At 30.7% G+C, this 19,942-nt stretch overlaps 1 protein-coding gene across 2 annotated transcripts in view; it reads right to left on the bottom strand.

Moving 5' to 3' along the window:
* The window catches only part of DTWD2 (DTW domain containing 2), a 95,950-nt gene that overhangs the window by 8,120 nt on the left and 67,888 nt on the right, over nt 1–19,942 (bottom strand). The gene's annotated exons all lie outside the window — the stretch shown is intronic.

The raw sequence follows: 19,942 nt of genomic DNA, 5'->3' as shown, positions 1-19,942 counted from the left end.
TAAAATCAGGTGTCCCTCTCAATTTCTAGCATCTTTAAAGTCCTATAACTCTCTCACTCCTTTATACCATCAAAGCTTTCTCATCAGTGGCCTCTTGTTCCTCTCAATCCCTTTCCTCCATTGTTTCTCGTGCAGTGCCGCCATGATGAGAAATATGGTTCTTCTACTCTAATTGCTTTTTGTTCAGAAAATTCTCCTCTACAACTTTTATCCTTTCTTTCCTCAGAAAAGGAAAAGAGGAGAGGAGGAGTGGAGGAAAGGAAGAGAGAATAGGAGACCAGGGATGAGGGAGAGAGAAAAGGAAGGAGGGAGGAAAGTAGGAAGGTAACAAAGTGGGCACATTAAAGATTCACTACAGAATGCATTTGATTTTGGAATACATCCTTTAAAGCATATTTGACTAATAATGTTTTAGATGTGATCATATTGAAATTACTCTGCATTTCTTTCAATGGAAAAGATGGAAACTAAATGCAGGGAGGGGAAGAGATGAAGAAAAATGGTTGAGAAACATGTATAATGATAAAAGAAAGCCTATGATTAAATAACTGTAAGAATAATTCATAATGTTGATCAACTGCAATTAGCAACAGTTTTGATATTTCTTCAGGTGAACACGGAGAAAAGAGTACAGCCAACTACTGCTTCAATACTCAATTCCAAGTCATTGCTGAAGGAATTTATAATAGATATCTGATTACAGATATCTGATTACAAAAATATATATCTGATTACAAAATCTTTGGAAAACATGCAAATTCACAGTGAATTTTGTTTATTGGAATAAAATTGTTTCTTAAAAGAAGTTTCTTATTCCAATACAGAGTTTCATTTCTTACTGTGAAAACTCAGAACTTGTAATTTATCATGTTACAAGACTTTAGAATAGCCTACACAAATAATCTCTCCAAGAATTATCCAGTAGCTGGATATATCAAGAGTATATAACTAAAATATGTCATATTATTAATATATACATTATTAGAGCATGTTAATGTGATTTCACAGTTCCTCTTTTTATGTATATGTGCTATTTCACCTTCATCACACTCTTGATTCAATGAGTAAATGAGCAAGCGCAAAAAGAAAGAAACCCTGTTGATCCATCTTTTTGAGACGTCAAAGACATCAAAACAAATAATTTCTAAGAAACTGTCTTGTCTTCCTGAATAAAAGTTCAAAAAAATCCAAGGCAAAATTAATTATTCTAATAAAGGAAAAAACTGACATATGATGAAAGCATGGTAGCATGGTATATAAAAAGAGGATCTACTGGAAGACCAAGATTATTATATCAAACCTGACAATAATCAATCAATCTGTCAAGTCATTTCATTTCTCAGTTCTTCCTCACCTATAAAAGTCAAACAGCTGGACCTAAGCATGTTAGAACCCATCTTTTAGCAATCAATCCTCAGATTATATATAGCATATATATTATTACTTATATATAATACATTATATAATTATTATATTATATATAATATTAATTTCTAAATTTTGGAAGCCATGTTAACTCAAAGAATGCACAATAATTTTGAGCTTTTGGGAAACTGGTTCTCTATGGGTATAAGTTTTTTGAATGCTCTTAATGTAACTTCTTTAGAAAGAAGAAAATCACTGGTTAATTTAAAATTCTACTGTTATAGATAGTAAGCTTATAATATAACTTCCATTTTAGAAACAGCCAACTCTCCCATGTCTTCTTTCGAGACAGCTTCAGGTCTTTTCCATTGAGTCTCTGAACTGACTAAAATTTGAATTCCTGGAAATTATTTTGTGTTTATAATGTCTTCCCCTTTCTTCTCTTCCATTAAATCTTAAATACATATTTAATATATAAGAATAGCAGATAACAGTTTGATAGTTATGATCACTGTTCAGATGGCTTTGAAAAGGGCTTTTTCAAATGTCTCTTTCCTAGATATACCTTTAGCTTTTTTTGTCACCACAAATGATTTGTGTCATTAAAAGTTAGGGTGACGGCATGTTCAGTGGTAACAGCTTTTAGAGCTAACAATTAAATATTCAGGAAATAACATGCCATGGCTTATGTTTGCATAACACGTTTTTAAATAATTTACTGTAAAATAAATTAGTTAATTCTTTTTGTCAAGCAAAATAAAGCTAAAAAAGACTTCGAAATTAAAATTTTAATTCATACCTTCCCAACGCAAACACTGTATTTTTGTAATTTGATGGTGATTACTTGTTATCTGTACTCAGGCTATTTTAAGACAAATTTCATTAAAACATAAAACTATTGATTGTGCTTCTCACGTAAGAAGGATCACAGACTTTTAATCACTTGATCAGCTTCTTTAAAGGTTTCCAGGAAAATCTACTTTCCAGGCTTTCTGAAACAAGCTAGACTAGAAGAAGCTAAAATAAATTTTTAAAGCAGTATCCTGAAGTCTTATCATTGGAAGATACATATAAAAACCCTTCTTTCTGTAACAGCCTTTCTTTTATGATCTTTAATAAGTAAAATTCATTATCTGAGCTTATGAGCTGCCTTTTGAAAGAAAGGCACTAAATCTTTTCTTCTAGACTCAATCTCTCATCCCACTTCACTCCTTTCATTCTTTCAGTTTAATTCAACAACATGAATAGTGATAGGAGCCCAGCTTTGGCGTCAGTCGCCAGTTCTACTACAGACTTAGCCACTTACATGCAACGTTTTATAAACTAATTGCCATTCCTGATAATGTATGTGTATTGTCTCATTTAATTCTCACAAAGACCCTATAAAGTAGATACTATTATCTCCATTTTACAGATGAGGAAACCAAAGAACAGAAAGGTAGAGTAACTTACTCAAGGTTCCAAACTCAGTCATGATAGAGCAGATATATGAATGTATAAAGTCTTATTTGAGAGCCTGAGCTCTTCAGCACCAAGCTAATAATTAAATGGATGAACTCTTAGACAAATACCAACATTTGAAACAAATAAACAAACAAAAACAGCTTTTCTTTTGAAAAGCAAGGCTGAGGCACCCTTGAAGAATTTTAGTGTTCTTCTGAACATAGTTTAAAAAATAATGGTATAAAGGAAAGGGTATTCTCTTACATAAGTATGAAAGTTATTCGCAAATAAGAGTATCTACATTTTACTCCAGCCTTCCACACTAGGAAGTTTGCTAAGTTTTTATAGAAAATAGAGATTCTACAATTAACATTAAAACTCAGAAAATCTGACAAAAATAAAGTTAAAGGGGGCATTAGTTATAGATAAAATGGTAACAACAGTGCTCCTTCCTAGACTCATTGTTTAAATTGTTTAAACTTTTTTCTGAGTTAGCCTGAGAAATTTCATTTATAACATACTTTCTATAGATAAGCACATATCCAAAATTATATTAAAAAAAAAAAACTTGTAGAGTACATTTGCTTTAAAATTTAGCACTTTCTTACACATTTAAATGAAAAATAAAGTTATATAGGTTGCTTCTCCAACACACATAAACTTTGATGTTAAAAAATATTACACAAGTATACAATTTAGTAGCCTAAAAATTTGTCACTTACAAATTTCAAATTTGAGCAACTCTAAATAATGATACAAAATTTAAATTATGTTAAGTGACATATTTAGCTACATATCTTGATTACTGGTTTTCTCCATTAATAAAAATATTTATTTAATCTTCCATTGTCTTTAATGAAATTCCAATATAGTCCATATCTGAAGTCACTGGAAGCTAGGGGTATGAAAATATATCCAGAAATAAAGTAAAAACACAGATTCATGAGATCACAGAATTTTAGGTAATCTTTAGCGGTCAAATAATCCACCTCCTTGTTCTTAGGGATAATTGTTCTTTTAAAATTTCTGAATTCAGAGAATTAATCTAACATTTAAAATAATATTGAAATATGATAATTTCTCATAATTAAATAACACAAGCAAGCTTTTATCTGAATTTCTAAGCTTAAAAAAACCCAAAGAATTAATGGAGGCATAAAAACAAAAATCCTTAAGATTATTGGTTACAAGTTTCAAAACAGTCACAGGGATATAAATAAAGTACAGCATGGGGAATATAGTTAATAATATTGTAATAAATATGTATAGTGCCAGGTCAGTACTAGACTAATCAGGGGGGTCACTTCATAAATTATATAAATGTCTAACCACTATGTTATACACCTGAAGCTAATATAAAATAATCTTGAATCTCAACTCTAATTGAAAAATTAAAATTAAAAAAGAAACAGGATTATTGGCTACAATAATTTCAGAGTGATTTCAGTAAATAAAAAAACATTATGCTACTAAACAATCCTAGAGAGTAGAATGTCACTGTATATTACAAATCTTTGCGTTACTTTCCCCTTTATTTCGATTCCCATTTTTTCCAACAGTTAATAAGGACAAGTCACTGCTGAACAATACTATAGATTACAGTGTTTGTAATATCCACTGGAATTGAAATTGTCCACTTAAGTATGTTTACATATATGCATTTTTTCATATAGACCAACATCAATTTATACCTTTTATTAGGAAACTTAAATTAGAAAGTGATTTATGATATTAGAAAGTGACTTACTAGTCTTACCAAAGTAATGATTGTTATAGTATCTTGCAAGACATTTTTCACTAAAGATAAACTTTATTTGACAATTAGTAGTTCTATCTATTTCAAAAGCCGTCATGGCTTCATAAACAGTCACTGAGAAGTGAATCATAAATTTGCCTACGTGTGAAAAAAGGCACATATTATAAAAGCACTTCACAGATTTACATGCCACAAAAAGTTTGTTTTAAAATTTACTCTAGTTAAATTGTATGCTATTTTATTTTATTAAAAACACATGTCTCATCTATAATCTTGAATTAAAATAGTGTGCGTGAACTGGGAGGCAGAAAAGCACAGTAACTAAAAGCATGAGATGTGAAGTTTGATATACCTAAATTTAGGTCTACATAAGAGTTGTATGACCTCAAACAAGTTTCTTTAACTCACAGAGCCTAAAACATTAGTACCTTAGACAATGATTGTGCTTTAAGGAGCTAATGCATGTGAAGTGCTAAGTAATGTCTGATGTACAGTAAGCACTCAATACAATTGAAGTGAATGAGGGTGGTACTGCTGCTGGTGATGTTAACGAGGACAGCAGTACTGGTGGTGAGATTCACAATGCTTTCCTCATTATCTCACAAATAAGTGTGAAGCAACTCAGCTTTGCTTAAATAAAGTCAGATGAATAGGGTGTGAGATGAGATGGAATTTAAGATAGAACCAGAAGACTGTCAACTTATACAAGATGAAAAAGAAAAGCTATGGAATAGGTAGGGAAAAAAAGTCTTAAAAGAAGGAACAAGAATAGAGAGGTTTTATGAATACCAGAGAACAGTCACTTTGCCATCAGGTAAATAAAATATTCCCTGAGTTAGAATCCTGTAAATAAAAAAAGCAGCAATATTTTCATTAAAAATGTATTTATAGATAAGAAAAATATTAGTTTTTTATTCTTTCATCCTACAAGTACAAATTGTAAGCATCATTAAAATATGCAATAATCACCAAAGTAATTAGATCTTGTAGCTATCTTTAGATATTTCTTTAAAACATTCCCAAACAACACATAACAGAAAAGATAGACCAAGATTTTATAATAATTTTTCAAAATCACTTTTAAAATAAAACTTTTTCATTTCTTGCATGACTTTTATCTGACTAACATTCTCAATGTATTTTCTCATTTTCCTTTACCTCTGCACATGTGCAACTTATTTGTAATGTTTAATTGATTTTATAACAGTGAAAGTGACAGACAGACGAAAAAGAGGTGGCTATCTTCTTCTGAATAATAGAGTCCGGGATACCTAAATGATAAGAAATTATGGGTTGCAGAGTATCATAACATTTAAGATGTTCATTTATTTATAACTAAGTTTGACTGTATGTGTACAACAGAACCAAATAAATAAAATTATAAATATCTATATACTAGTGTCTCAATAATTAGTCATATTATATTAAATAATATTTCACAGAGCCTAAATAAAAGGAGACAAACACTATCTTCTTAGAATAGAAGACTAAATATTGTATAGATGTTAATTCTCAAAATTTGATTTATCACTTAATGTAACCTCAATAAAAAACTAAAGAGGTTTTTGTGGGGTTTCATAAAGCTGATTCAGAAATTTTATGTTAACGCAAAGGCCAAAATTACCACAATATTCTTGAAGAAGAACATTGTAGAAGGATTTGCCCTACCAGTCAGATTTATTGTAAAGCAACATTTAAGTAAGACAGTGTGGAACTGGCGCAGAGACAAATTGACCAATAGAGTAGAATTTAAAGCACAGAAATATATCCTCACATATATGCACAAATGATATATAACAGTGAAAACACTCCAATACAATGAGTGTAAAAACTGTATTGTCAGTAAATGATGCTGGGACAATACATGTGCAATAATCCAGGCAGCCACACATGGGAAAAAAAAAAATGAAAGTGGACCCATAATTCACATCAAACACAAAATCAATTACAGGTAGATTAAAGGCAAATGTAAAAGGTAAAATCCTAAAGCTTTTAGAAGATATATAAGAGAATATGAGCTAGAGGTAAAACTGAACATCATAAAACACAGACAACATTGACCATGAAAAAAAAGACGGAAAAATTCAGCCACTTTAAAATATAAAATTCCATTTATCAAAACACAGGACAAAAAAAGTAAAAAAGATGAGCACAGAGGAACTGTATTTTCAATATATTTGTCAAATAGCTCAAATCCAGACATATACAGAACTTCTAAAAATCAGTAATAAAAAAATGAATAAATAAGTCAAAAAGCTAAAAGAAAGTTAAAAGATGTTAATAGGCACTTCAAAAGAGAGAATATCTAGATGACTAATAAATATATAAAAAGGTGTTAAACCACATTAATAAGTATGGAAAAGAAAATTAAAGCCAAATGAGAAAGTACTATATACTCATCATATTGGCAAAAAATTTAAAACATCTGACAGTACCAAATATTAGAGAGGACAACTCCCATATATTGCTGGTGGGAATGTAAATAGTTACAGTTACTTTATAACACTTCGATCAAATCTAGGAAACCTGAAATTATGCTTACCCTATGACCCATCTATTTCATTTATAGGTATATGTCTGAAAGAAACTCTTGCACATGTACATCAAAATATATGCACAAAAACATTCCTAGCAACACTTATCATAGTAGTTCCAAGCTGAAACAACCTAAATGTCCATCAATAATAGAATAAATTGTGATATATTCACATAATGGGCTATTATACAGCAATGAAAATGAACAAAGTAGAGGTATGTACAATAACATGGATGAATCTTATGGGTACAATATTGAAGGAAGATGAGATAAAGGGAGCACATATAGAATAATTTGATTTATATAAAGTTCAAAAATAGGCAAAACTATCATTTAGAAATACATAAATCTAAAAATAAAAACAGAAATAATTACAATAAAGGTCAGTATATGGTTACCTCTGGAGGTAAGAAAGAGAGTAGTGAAGCCCCAGGGTAGTGATACATGGTGGAAAAGAGGCCTGGGCCTTTAGGGATGCCAATAATGTTCTATATTTTTTACCTCGGTGGTGGTTATAAATGTTAAGTGTTTCTTACTCTGCACATATATTTTATACATATCTCAAAATAAAACATGCTATTTAAAATTATCATGATAGGTATTAGCTCAATACATGCTCCTTCCTTACTATTAGAAGTTTTCTCTGCTATGCAAAACACTAAAATCAAATTGTAAAATAGGAAATGGTTGTCACTAATTAGTTATGTAACCTTGTAAAGGTTACTTATGTTTTGGGGTCTCACTTTCCTATATATGAAATAATTGATTTGAATCTATCTTTAAGATACCTTCAGTTTCTAAAATTCTGGGATACTCTTTATCTCACATCATCCAGGTTAATATTATCGGGGCCCTGGTCAAACTCATGTAGGTTCTTTCCACTCTTCATTGTATACCAAAGTAAAAAAAAAATTTCACATACTATGTCAAACATACATACATGCAAACATAATATTTCACTATTACTTGAAGAACAAAAATCAGCCAAATTATGGCCCTGACTTACCATTTTATCATTCTAACAGTGGTAGAGATAGAAAAAGCTGCTGATTGATGAATAAATACATTTTTAAAATTCAAATGTACTTTTTGGTTCTCTGTATGCATTATATTTTGTGGTTTTGTGAAATTTATTGAGACCACCATCCATTCAAGTACAGTCAACATAATGAGATATTAGATAATGTCTGTTCTGTTAATTATTTTCTTAGACTATTTAAGAGAGCTAGTGAAAGCCAAAAAGTGAATTAGTATTTCTTAAATGAATCCATTCAAGCACAATTTGGACAACATAAAGTCCTCTGTAATAGCCATTAATGATACAATATATTCCCCTCTGAAAGATGGCAAAATTCTGTCAATTTTGTAGCATGAAAAACATATGCATAAATGTCAGATACTGAACTAACAAATGAATGTTTTTAGTGATACATATAAAGGTGAAGAATTAAAGAACGAAGAATAAAAAGAACATGGAAAAAGAATAATAAGAGATGAAGAATTCTTATCAAATTACAGGGGTTTCTTTTCTATTTAGTACAGAAAAATTCTGATTTCAACTTAAAACTGAATTCTCCCAAAGCTTATCATCAATCATCTTTTCAAGTGATATAAATGAAAATTCTATTAGATGGTTAATCAAAACAGTGGCATGTTAATTCCACACTTCTTTGTGGAAAGGCGTTAATTAAATAAAAGTATCGCTATGATGATATACAATATTTAACAAATTGTGGTTTATTGTTATGTTGTTTTTTATCATCTGCTTAATGAAAGCTTCTCCTGTAGTTTAACTTACATATCTTATTAAGATTCCCATCACTTCTTTAATCCATATAAAATATGTCTGTGTACATTTAATTTATTGGCAATATCTAGAACCTAATTTCATCTATATTAATTAGTTATTTTTCTTGCATGACTTTTATCTACCTTATGTTTTCATTATTTTCTCATCCTCCGCTACCTCTGCATATGTTTAATTTATCTGTAATGTTTTAATTGACATTATAACAGTAAAAGTGGATGACAAAAAAAGAGTTGGTTAACAACAGGTTGCTATGTTCCTTTGTGTCTTAGACAAGGTCAACATTCTAAGCCAGAGACACAAACACACAAAATCTTTGTAACTATTAGCATGACTTAAAAGAAAAGTTATTTTCAATTACGGTTGAGACAGCATAACTTTTATTTTTAAATAACTTTCGCCCCAGTAACAGGAAGGACTCAATTCCAAGTCACCATCATTTCTAGCCTGAATCTCTGCACATGCCTATCTGGACACCTTATTTCCATTTCAGTCTTCTTAAAAATCATTCTCTATGCGTCATCCAAGTGATTAAAAAACAAACTCATCACATTATTACTCAGATTAAAATCCTTAGCTTGCTACTAAGCAAAATCCTTAACATGGTCTATAAATCATTCATTTTATCGATACTTCTCTCTTCTCACCACCCTTACTACAAACCAGCCAGACTTAGTATGTAAATTTCTTTACCCTTCTCTTTGTCTAAGTGCTACTTATTCTTGAGTTCTTAAATACTAGAGAGGTCTTCGTGAACCCCAGCTTCAATCAAATCTCCATTTTAAAGTACCCCTTACATTCCACTCATGGAATTTACTTTATAATTATTTACTGAACTAAGTAGCTGTTTATTTCCACATGATATAAGCTCCATTAGGACCTGAACTATCTACTTTACTTACTATTGTATTCTGGTATCAAAAACAGTGCCCAACTCGGCAGCTGGTGTTCAATAAGTATTGTTGGATTAATAAACACGATCATAGTCACGAGAAAATAAACTATAGCTATGAATTCACACTCAGTAGTTAATAGTTGAATTTAGTTTTTTTGTGTGGAAATCAGAAGTGAAGAAAGGATCTATATAAAGAAGTTAGGGATTTCTGTCTGAATTTAAAATATGGAATTGATAAACCACTGCCTTGGTCAATTAATTTCTACACAGAAAAGTTGGAAGTGAGAAGTAAACTATTAGTCATAATTTATCTCCTTTGAGGGATTTTAGTAAGTTTTTGAGGCAGAAAGTACCCACTGATGGCACACAAATCCCACAAAAACTAGACATTTAGCCAATTGATCACACTATAGAAAAAAGAGTATGTCAACATTTAAGTTGAGAAATCTATAAAAAGCACTTAGACTTTATGAAGTATGAACTGTTTAATTATAAAATATGTAGTGTTTATCCAGTCATTTTCTAAGAATATTAAAAGAATTTCTTTTATTCTATTCAATTGTAACATTGTTTTCTACATTGAAAAATCTGAAAACCTTACATCTAAATATTTTCAGCAATTTCTTCTGGGATACAGGAAACATACAACTAGAGCAAAACTCAGCATGTTATTGAAATCTACATCAAGAACATAAATAAGTCATCTTTTCCAAACATTATGCTTTAATTCAAAGTGACATTTTCAGAGCACTCATTTCAAGAAAAAAATTCTAGAGGGAATAAATGTCATGAAATTTTTTCAAATTGTATAGTCAAAGAAAGATGTCACAAAAAACTTTTCAACAAACTGTTATATTTGTCTGAACACATATATATGTACACATACATATTTTCCTACCATAAAAATGTAGATGCCTAAAACTTCTAAACTACCCAAAAAATATGTATAAACTTGATATCATAAGAAGCGTGTTTCATGATCAATCATATCATTCCCATGTTTCTAAGACATTTAATATTCTATATAAAATTAGAATTTTTAAAAGATTTTAAAATAATCGTAGAGACTTTTAATAACCACGGAATTATCCTAACTTCTAACATATTTACATTTAGCTATATGTTCTAAAAAAGATGAAGTGTCATGCAGACAAAAGATATTTGTTGCACAACTTACATAAACTTTTACTTAGAGTAGTGTTGGAATTGTTTAATAATATTACATAGGAGTGGATAATTAAGTACTATATCTGTAACAATACTGCATGTATTCTCTTTTAACCACTCAAAGGTCAGCTTTAGTTTTAAATTTAGCTATACATTATACCAGTGTAGAAAATGCTAACCCAAATTTAGACTTACTAAAATTCTGATGAACAATAAAGATGCTTATCTGAAAGTCTGAAAGGAAATACTAGGCCTCGTCATTTTCAAAAACAAATAACTACCTGACATAACAGATTAACAGGATAGTGTATAACTCAAGGTTATCATATTCATTTGCAAAATCTTAGAAAAAATTTGCATTTGTCCTTTTACTTTCTATAATCATCAATGTCTTTTCTAGATTTAAAAAATGGCTTGATAATTATTAAAGACCTACAAGATTTAGAAATCAATAATATAAAAATTGAAAGTGTCCTGTAATGTCTCATCCAAAGATGATAACTACTTACTATATGGTATTTAGTCTTTTAACACCTTAATTTTAATATGTAATTATGAAAATTTTAATATCTATGAAAGAAAATATGTAATATTTAAGTTATGAAGTATAAGACTAAAAACGACATCCCTGAATCTTCTAATAACTAAGACATAGAATACAACCAAAACGATTGATATAGTCTCAAGATACTCCTCTCAGTATGCTCCACATATTCACAGAAATGTAGAAAGATAAGCAGATCAATCGATTTGATTGACAAATCCATACATCCAATTTCACTTAAGAATGTCCTTAGTAAAACAACAAAAGTTCTCCTAATAAACTCAACCTCCTCTGAGATAACCACTACTCTAAATTTTTGTAATTCTCTTACTTTTAGGTATCCTAAATAATACGTTGTTCAATTTTTCCTATTGTTGAAGTTTATTTAAAAAGTATATATTCTTCTGTGACTTGTCTTTTTAACAGTAGGTTTCAAGGTTGCATCCATATTGATTCTATAGCAGCAGCCCATTCATTTTCAATTCTACCAGCAACCCTGTATATAAATATGCCACAATTAACAAATTGAGCGAAACATGTAAGTTATTTAAAGTTATTTGCTATTCTTTAAAAAGTAATAAAAATTCATATGTACTGGTACAAAAGTACAAGAATTTCACCAGAGTATACACCTTGGAGCAAAACTATTATCAACATATTGGGTTATGCTTTCTCTATGAAACAATAACAAACTGTGTTCCAAATTAGTTATATTTCATATAACCTTCAGCAGTAAATAAGAGTTCTATTTGCTCCATATATAATCTCCAACAAATGATAATATCAGACTTTTTAAATGTTTGGTAATCTAGTGGTTGTAAAATTGTTTCTCATTGTGAATATTTTGTATTTTTCCTTTCTTCTATTTAATTCATCAGTTTATAAAGCTCTCCTTTATCCTCTACTTTCATTCCAATGAGGAAAGATTTTTATCATCCACTTTACAAACTAAGAAATATGGACGTATGCTTTTTTTAATTTAATAAAAGTTTTTAAAAGTTCCAACAGAAATACCTGTATATAAGAGGCTTGGAAACCTCTGAAAGAAAAATAAAAATCTATCTAAAAGGAAAAAAAAAAATAGGCACAAGCTTGGTCCAGAAACAGTACTTCAGACTTGTAAGAGAGGAGTGATTCTGGGTAGCTGATTAAACCGTTTGGGGAGTTCATACAGGACACCACTGAGGATTTTCAGCAATTTTAAGCGGTGGAAGACCTGCTGGGGACTGCAGTCAGACCTTATTAAGTAAGAGCATGAACCAGTGAAACAAAGGTAATTATTCAAAGAATGACCTCATTTTGGACCTCAGCCTAAGATACCAGAGGAATCTTAGTTTACTCCATTCTACTGCTGGTTTACTACTCACTCGCCAAATGAACCACTAAGGTAGGCTGATTTGTACCTCTTAGCATCCTAAGAACCTGACATTAACTTGAACATAACAGGTTTACGAATGTTTTTGGAAAGATATCCACGTGCACTGGAAAAGGCATTAGATTGGGAATGAGAAGATAAAAGTTCTAATCCCAGGTTCACCAAATACACCTTTTTTGACTCTGGTCAAGCCAAATAACTTCTGTTTCAGTTTTCTGTAATATCTGTTGTGCTTAGTAGAGTTATGAAAAATATCAATGACAAAACACTCTATAAACTGCAAAATGCTTTACAAATGTAAAGAGCTAATACTATTATTAACGTTGATAATGTCCAAACTTGCACATCTATTTGTGCAATTTGTAATTTTAAAAGTTTGAAAGTTGACTAAAGCTGCAAGTGAAATTACATTTTCACTCCCCTAATGTCTTTTGATGACTAGAAGTTCTTAACTTTAATAAGGTATAATTTATCGATCTTTTATTTTATGGGAACTAATTTTCATATAGTTTTTAAGTAATAGTTAAAAACCAAAGTCACCTAAAAGGAAGAGTGATAATGATACCTGGCAGACACACAGGTATGTACCTGTTACCACCAGCCAGACTAGAAAATCTGATGACTCACAGGGTATGAGTAGAGTACACAGAAGGATCTTTCCTTCATAGTGGAGACTAAGTAGCACTAGATTGAGCACTTAGAAAGTGTTGCTTGCTTCCTCTTACACATCTACCATCATGAGAATACGCTTGAGAAAGCCTACAAGAGGATGAGAAGCAAGTGGAATAGAACTTAATCACACCAGTGACCTTCACAAGAGCCACTCTATCTATGCCAGTCATAAGACTGAGCCCACCAAGACCAGCAGAGCTGCCTAGGTGACACTCAGCTGATTCTGTGAGCAATACATTTATTATTATATGTTATTAGTATTTTTATGGTTGTTTGCTACAGAGAATTGTTATGGCAATATATAATCGAAACACTGTAAACTTTTGTATGACAAAAAAGATTTTTGGTCTTAAAGTGATCAAAGAACTTTGCAGTATTTCAAAATGAGATCTGCTATCTAAAGTAAGAGGGTTGAACACTTTAAAATGTAATAACTTTCGAATGGTTAGAATGGTAAATGTTATGTGTATTTTAACACAGTAAAAAATGAAAAGAATCTTTCCATTATACAATGTCAGGTATTAATACCAAAGACGGCATTAAAAAACCCTCCCCGACCTAGATCCTATCCTACTTTCTGGCATCTTTTCTTGTCATTTCCTTACCTGTATCTTATATTCCAAGGACCTTGATCTGTCTACAGTTCCTTATATACATGATTCTCTTTCTCTTCTCTGATACTGTGCTCCCATTTTCTCCTCTTTATAGAAGTGTCCATTCCTCTCTTTGTAGCACTTCTCCTGGGTGACAACATATTCTTTAGATGGGTAACATCCCTTCTATGGGAAACATTCCATGATTTCCCCAAGCAGGATGCATGAAATTTCCCTCTTCCCAAAAACCTACTATCATTTTTCTTGGCACACTGTACTGTAATTATATTTATGTATTTGTCTCCTCCAACTCGACTGTGCTCATTGAAGAAAGAAATCTTGCTCTCTCCTCATCATAGTGTTTATAGAGCCTAACAAAGGGCCTGTCATATAAAATATGCTGAATAAAATGATGCCTTATAAATACATGTGCAAACAAACAAGTGGATAAGCCAATCAATTACATTCCCTTCTCAGGGCAGATAGAAGCTTTATCTTCTAATTCTTTCTACCTTTTTTTTCCTCACCACTGAAGAAAGTACCCTGGAACATAACCTCATTGTCTATCAGAAAAATGCTTAAGATTTATGAAGACAACAAATAGAGAAGTGGTTTCTGTACTATGATACTTAGTGATAGCTATGAAAAAAAATATATACAACAGCACAGCTCTGCAGAAATGGTCTGAAGCACAAAATACTACATAATTCCAATATGCTTCTTGTCTCTGTTATGTGAATTACTATTAAAAGAAAAGGACGAGGAATCTGGTCCTCTAATATCCATTTAGTAAATATTAAAATGTAACTTCAGTAAGATTTGCTATAAATGATTTAGTATGAGAATAAATGAATTTTAAGTAAAAGTGCTATACAAGTTAAAGAAAGAACTGCTTCCCACATTGATACTATATTCAATGATATACTAGAGTTTATATTTCATGTGCGAATTTTTATTTGCTGTTGAAAGGACCACTTTGTATTAACAGAAATATATGAAGTAGAAAAAAATCTATTTGATTTGGTTAAAAAACTGATAAAATAATAAAAACTGTGACTTATTTACATTTAGGTCATTTTTTAAATAAACCTTTAGCAGAAGAACTATGAGATGTTCAAAACTATAGAGCAATGAAGCTAAACAAAATTCCATAACTGGATCAGGAAATGACTTCGCATTAATTAAAAATATGTACAAACAGAGCACTGTTTTTCTTCATGATTCTCCTAATTCATTTTCCTTATCCTTTGGCTTTAACAATTACAGTCCTTCATTCATGATAGGCTAGCTAAGATTAAAAAAAGTGAAATGGACAAATAAATAAATGAATAGATTTCTTCATCCTTAAAATTCCATAAATCTAGGAAATAATGATCTGATATTAACATTGTTTTCCTATTTTAGAAAAATAATTATTAAAATTGGTAATATCTTTCAGATTATTTGTTTAATACATTTAAACGTTATATCTGGACATTTAAACGTATTAAAGAGGGTACTATGAGAAAATAATTCCATTTTAAAGATATATACTTGGAAAAAGAAAATGAATACTTTTATTTCTAAAAATCTTATAATGGATCCACAATGAAATATCATTTGAAATAGAAGCTACAAAAGACATTTTATATATTTTTTTGCCAATATTCCAGGTTATCGTGCAATGTATCATTATTTTATGCAGTACCATAGCTTTAAAAATTAATAATTAAATGTGATATAAAATAATCTCCCTGAAAATGGTGAGCTAAAATGGGCCTGACTTAAGTAACTTTGGAAAATAGTATTTTAACTTGATACTGTTAGGCTAAAGACATAAAGAACTGTATATAAACATAGCACTCTAGTTGGTAGATGTATTTCTTATGGGGATAGGAGTTAATCTTGAAACTAGTACACATGTATATTCAGGTGGAATGAATAAATAAATTATAGCTAATAGACCCAGGCTTCTCAAGGACAAAGAAAGAATTTACAAAAAAAAAAAAGCAAGGCGGAAAGGCTGCTGTGGTGCTGGATTAGAGAAGGAAATGTGACCAAGTGTTAATTGGTATTATTTACATATATACAAAGTATAAAAATAGGAAATAACAGATCAGAAGACTACATGAAAGTAATAAGAATAAAAATAGTGGTTGTTAGGGGAATGCCTCTAAAAACTAGGGAAATAACACAAAAGAAGTAGTTCAAATCTTAAGCACGTTTCTTAAATACATATTTGATTTAACTGTCAACCACTTATCACTAAGAGGACTGAGAGATTATTAAGGTCCATTCTTCTTGATTATTTTCTCTAGTTTTTTTGTTCGTTTTTTACTGAAGCCAAAAGAAAGGACAAGATCCACCCAAGTCACACAGATGCAACAATCTATTTACACAGGTGTGGGGCACCAGTTTCCATACTGCTCCCACCTTGGGGGCCATGACTTTTTAATCCATGCTCAAGTGCAACAGTTCTCAAAATGGGTGCCTACCTGTAGCTCAGTATCACCTGAGAACCTGCTAAAAATACAAATTCTCTTGGGTCCCACCCCAGACCTATTGAATCAGAAAATCTGAAGTGGGCCCAGCAATCTTTGTTTTACTAAGCCCTCCAGATGACACTGATGCATGCTCAAGCTTAAGAACTACTATTCTAGAATAGTGGCTCTCAAATCTTAATGTATATGCAAATTATCTAGAGATCTTGTTAAAATGCCAATTCAAATTTAGTAGGTCTCTGGTAGGGCCCAAGAATCTTAATTTCTTTTTTTATTTTTATTTTATTTTTCACCCATTCTCCCACCTCCCTTCCCTTTGGCAATCATCAACTTATTCTCTTTACCTATGAGTCTGTTTCTGTTTTGTTTTAGATTCCACATCTAAGTGAATCATATGGTATTTGTCTTTCTCTATCTGATTTATTTCACTTAGCATAATACCTTCGAGATCCACCCATGTTGTCACTAATGACAAGATTTCTTTATCGCTGAGTAATATTTCATTGTGTGCATACACACACACACGTGTGTCTGTATTACATCTTCTTTATTCATATATCTACTGATGGACACTCAGGTTACTTCCATATCTTAGCTATTGTAAATGATGCTGCAATGAACACAGGGGCATATATATCTTTTCAAATTGGTGTTTTGTTTTCTTCAAATAAATACCTAGAAGTGGGTGTGGGTATTTTTTTTTAATTGAACTTATTGTGGTGACATTGGTTAATAACATTGTATCAGTTTCAAGTGTACAATTCAATAATACAGCATCAATACATTGCATTGTGTGCTCACTACCTATGCATACATTTGACCTAGAAGTCGGTATTCTTGATTATTCACACTAGTCATTGGGTTATACAAGTTTGAACCATCATTTGAGAGGGGACTGAATCACAGCCTTGCCTCATACCATAATTACTGTAAATCCAAGAACCAAAAATAACATTTAAAATTTAGGAGAAATAGTAATTTAAAAGAAAGAAATTCTTAGAGCCTATATATTTCCACTTGATTGAGATTAGGAAATATTGAATATTTTAACTGCAAAAATTGTTTTTAACATAAAAAGAATAATGTAAGAACCACTTAAAATATCATTAGCAAAACATAAATATATGCTATTCATTTTTATTTTTTATTAAATTTATTGGGATGACATTGGTTAATAAAATTATATAGGTTTCAAGTGTAAAATTCAATAATACATCATATATGTATCACATTGCATGTGCACCACCCAAAGTCAAATTTTATTCTGTTGCCATATACCAGAGAGAAAAGAGAGAGGGAGGAGGTAGATAAGGGTAAACGTACGCTAAAAATCACAGAATATAAAGCTACATAATCACCCATTCCCGATTATAAAATTCTAGCACATTTACTATGTGTAAAAATTTCATAGTAGTGTGGTCCCAGTTGTCATAATGCTCATTTACAAAAACTCTCTTAATTGTTTGGATGCCAAATTATTTGCCCTTTTGCCTAAAGAAATACATATTGCCTGATAAGTCATTCGGTGACAATAAATTATTACAATGCCGATGCTAATTTAAACACACCTCAGAGAGTATAGAATGTACATGCTTTTTCACCATGATGACCAATTGTTCATCTACTAACCTTAGGATGTATCCACCCTTGATTACTTATAATTTCTTAAATACATCTGAATTTGAATTTGAGAGCAAACATTCCTTCATAACCAGAAACCCTCGGTCTAAGCTGATTCTAGCTTTACTAATGGTCTCTTCAAAATAAGATACAAAGGCAATGTAAAATACATCATAAATGACAATAAGACTATCTTATACCATATTCAAATACAGCAGGAAAGAATAAAGCATTTACTGACTGAAAAACCACTGCTTTAGAATCATGACTATAAAAATGTGCTTCTGTAGCTTCACTTCCTCTTCGGTTTATTTATAGACTATATAGCAAAAATTTACTTATGTAAATATGAAACTAAAATATTGGACAAACCAAATTATATGTATAATTACATACATACGTGGAGTCAGAGAATATAAAGCATAAAATTTGACCCTTCATATTTTGGAATGGCTAGGTTTTTTCAAACTTCTTTTAAAGCCATTGAAAACTTTCCAAATACACACAAATGACAAATTTAAGTAAGAAACACAACAGTAGTTGAGACCCATTATTTCTCAAGGAAAAAATATGCTCATAATTTTGCCTTACTTTGTTAAAATGTAACAAAATTCTGAAAGTGGGGTGTGTACATATTGAGATAGAGAAGGACTGACCTTCGAAGTAAAATCAAAAGCATCCAAAATAAACTTTCTACAAAGACAGTAGTGATAAAATCATATACAAACTGACTACTCTCCAAGAGAAAGCCATATATCGATTACATGTATAATAATAATGATACAAATTTTCTCGATTACCCTTTAACAAATCAAAACAGTAGTATATCAAAAATGGGATTCAAGAGATGGGTATGACATACATAAAAACGCTACAATGGAACATAAAAGACCTGAAATAAACAAAGGTAAAATTTGTAAGGCAAGATTTTATGTTGTAAAAGTATAAATTATTCTTAATTTATAAATTCAAGGGGATTTCAAAAAACCGATGAATGTGTTACTACTGTTGATATTATTGAGTTGAAAAATATTTTTAGTCAAAAAAAGAAAGAAAAATTCTGAATATAAAAAGTACTAGCTCTACTAGTTGTTAAAATATGTTAAAAACTTACACTTAAAAAAATTTTATTATGACCTGAAATAGACAGATCAACAAAAATAGAATAAAGTTCATGAGGTAATTATTTATATATTTTACAGGCAAAGTGTGCCCTTTAGCTCAAAACTGAACAGCATATATAATCTAATATCCCTCAAAATAACTATCAAAAAGAAAAAAAAATTATCTCCAAACGTCCATGACAGAATTATTTTGAAAGATCTTAAAGAATTCTACAAAAAAAAATATTTTAGTTACAACAACAAGCCACTTAACATCTGTTTTTCAATCAATTGTATTTGCCTTATACAAAGATAATTTTTCAGGAAAGCAGAGTGACTAAGAACTCTCTTGCACATTCTTGAGCAAGTTACATAACCTCTCTGGTCTTCTATTTTCTTAATGAAATACTATGTCGTATAAACCCAAGTTCTTATTCCACCTCAGACTTACTCATTACTGAGTTCTCCCACTTGTATGCAATGATGCATCTGTTAATATAGTTAAGCTTGTTCTTGTTAATCTGTCTTTTGTCAGTATAACTTCCAGGGCCCAGGCCAGAATAGGTTAAAAAAGAAAGTTAAGTTA

The sequence above is a fragment of the Rousettus aegyptiacus genome, unplaced genomic scaffold (genome assembly GCF_014176215.1).
Source record: "Rousettus aegyptiacus isolate mRouAeg1 unplaced genomic scaffold, mRouAeg1.p scaffold_m13_p_8, whole genome shotgun sequence".
NCBI lineage: Eukaryota > Metazoa > Chordata > Mammalia > Chiroptera > Pteropodidae > Rousettus > Rousettus aegyptiacus.
The sequence above is the reverse complement of the archived record's forward strand: the minus strand, read 5'-3'. Positions and strand labels throughout refer to the sequence as shown.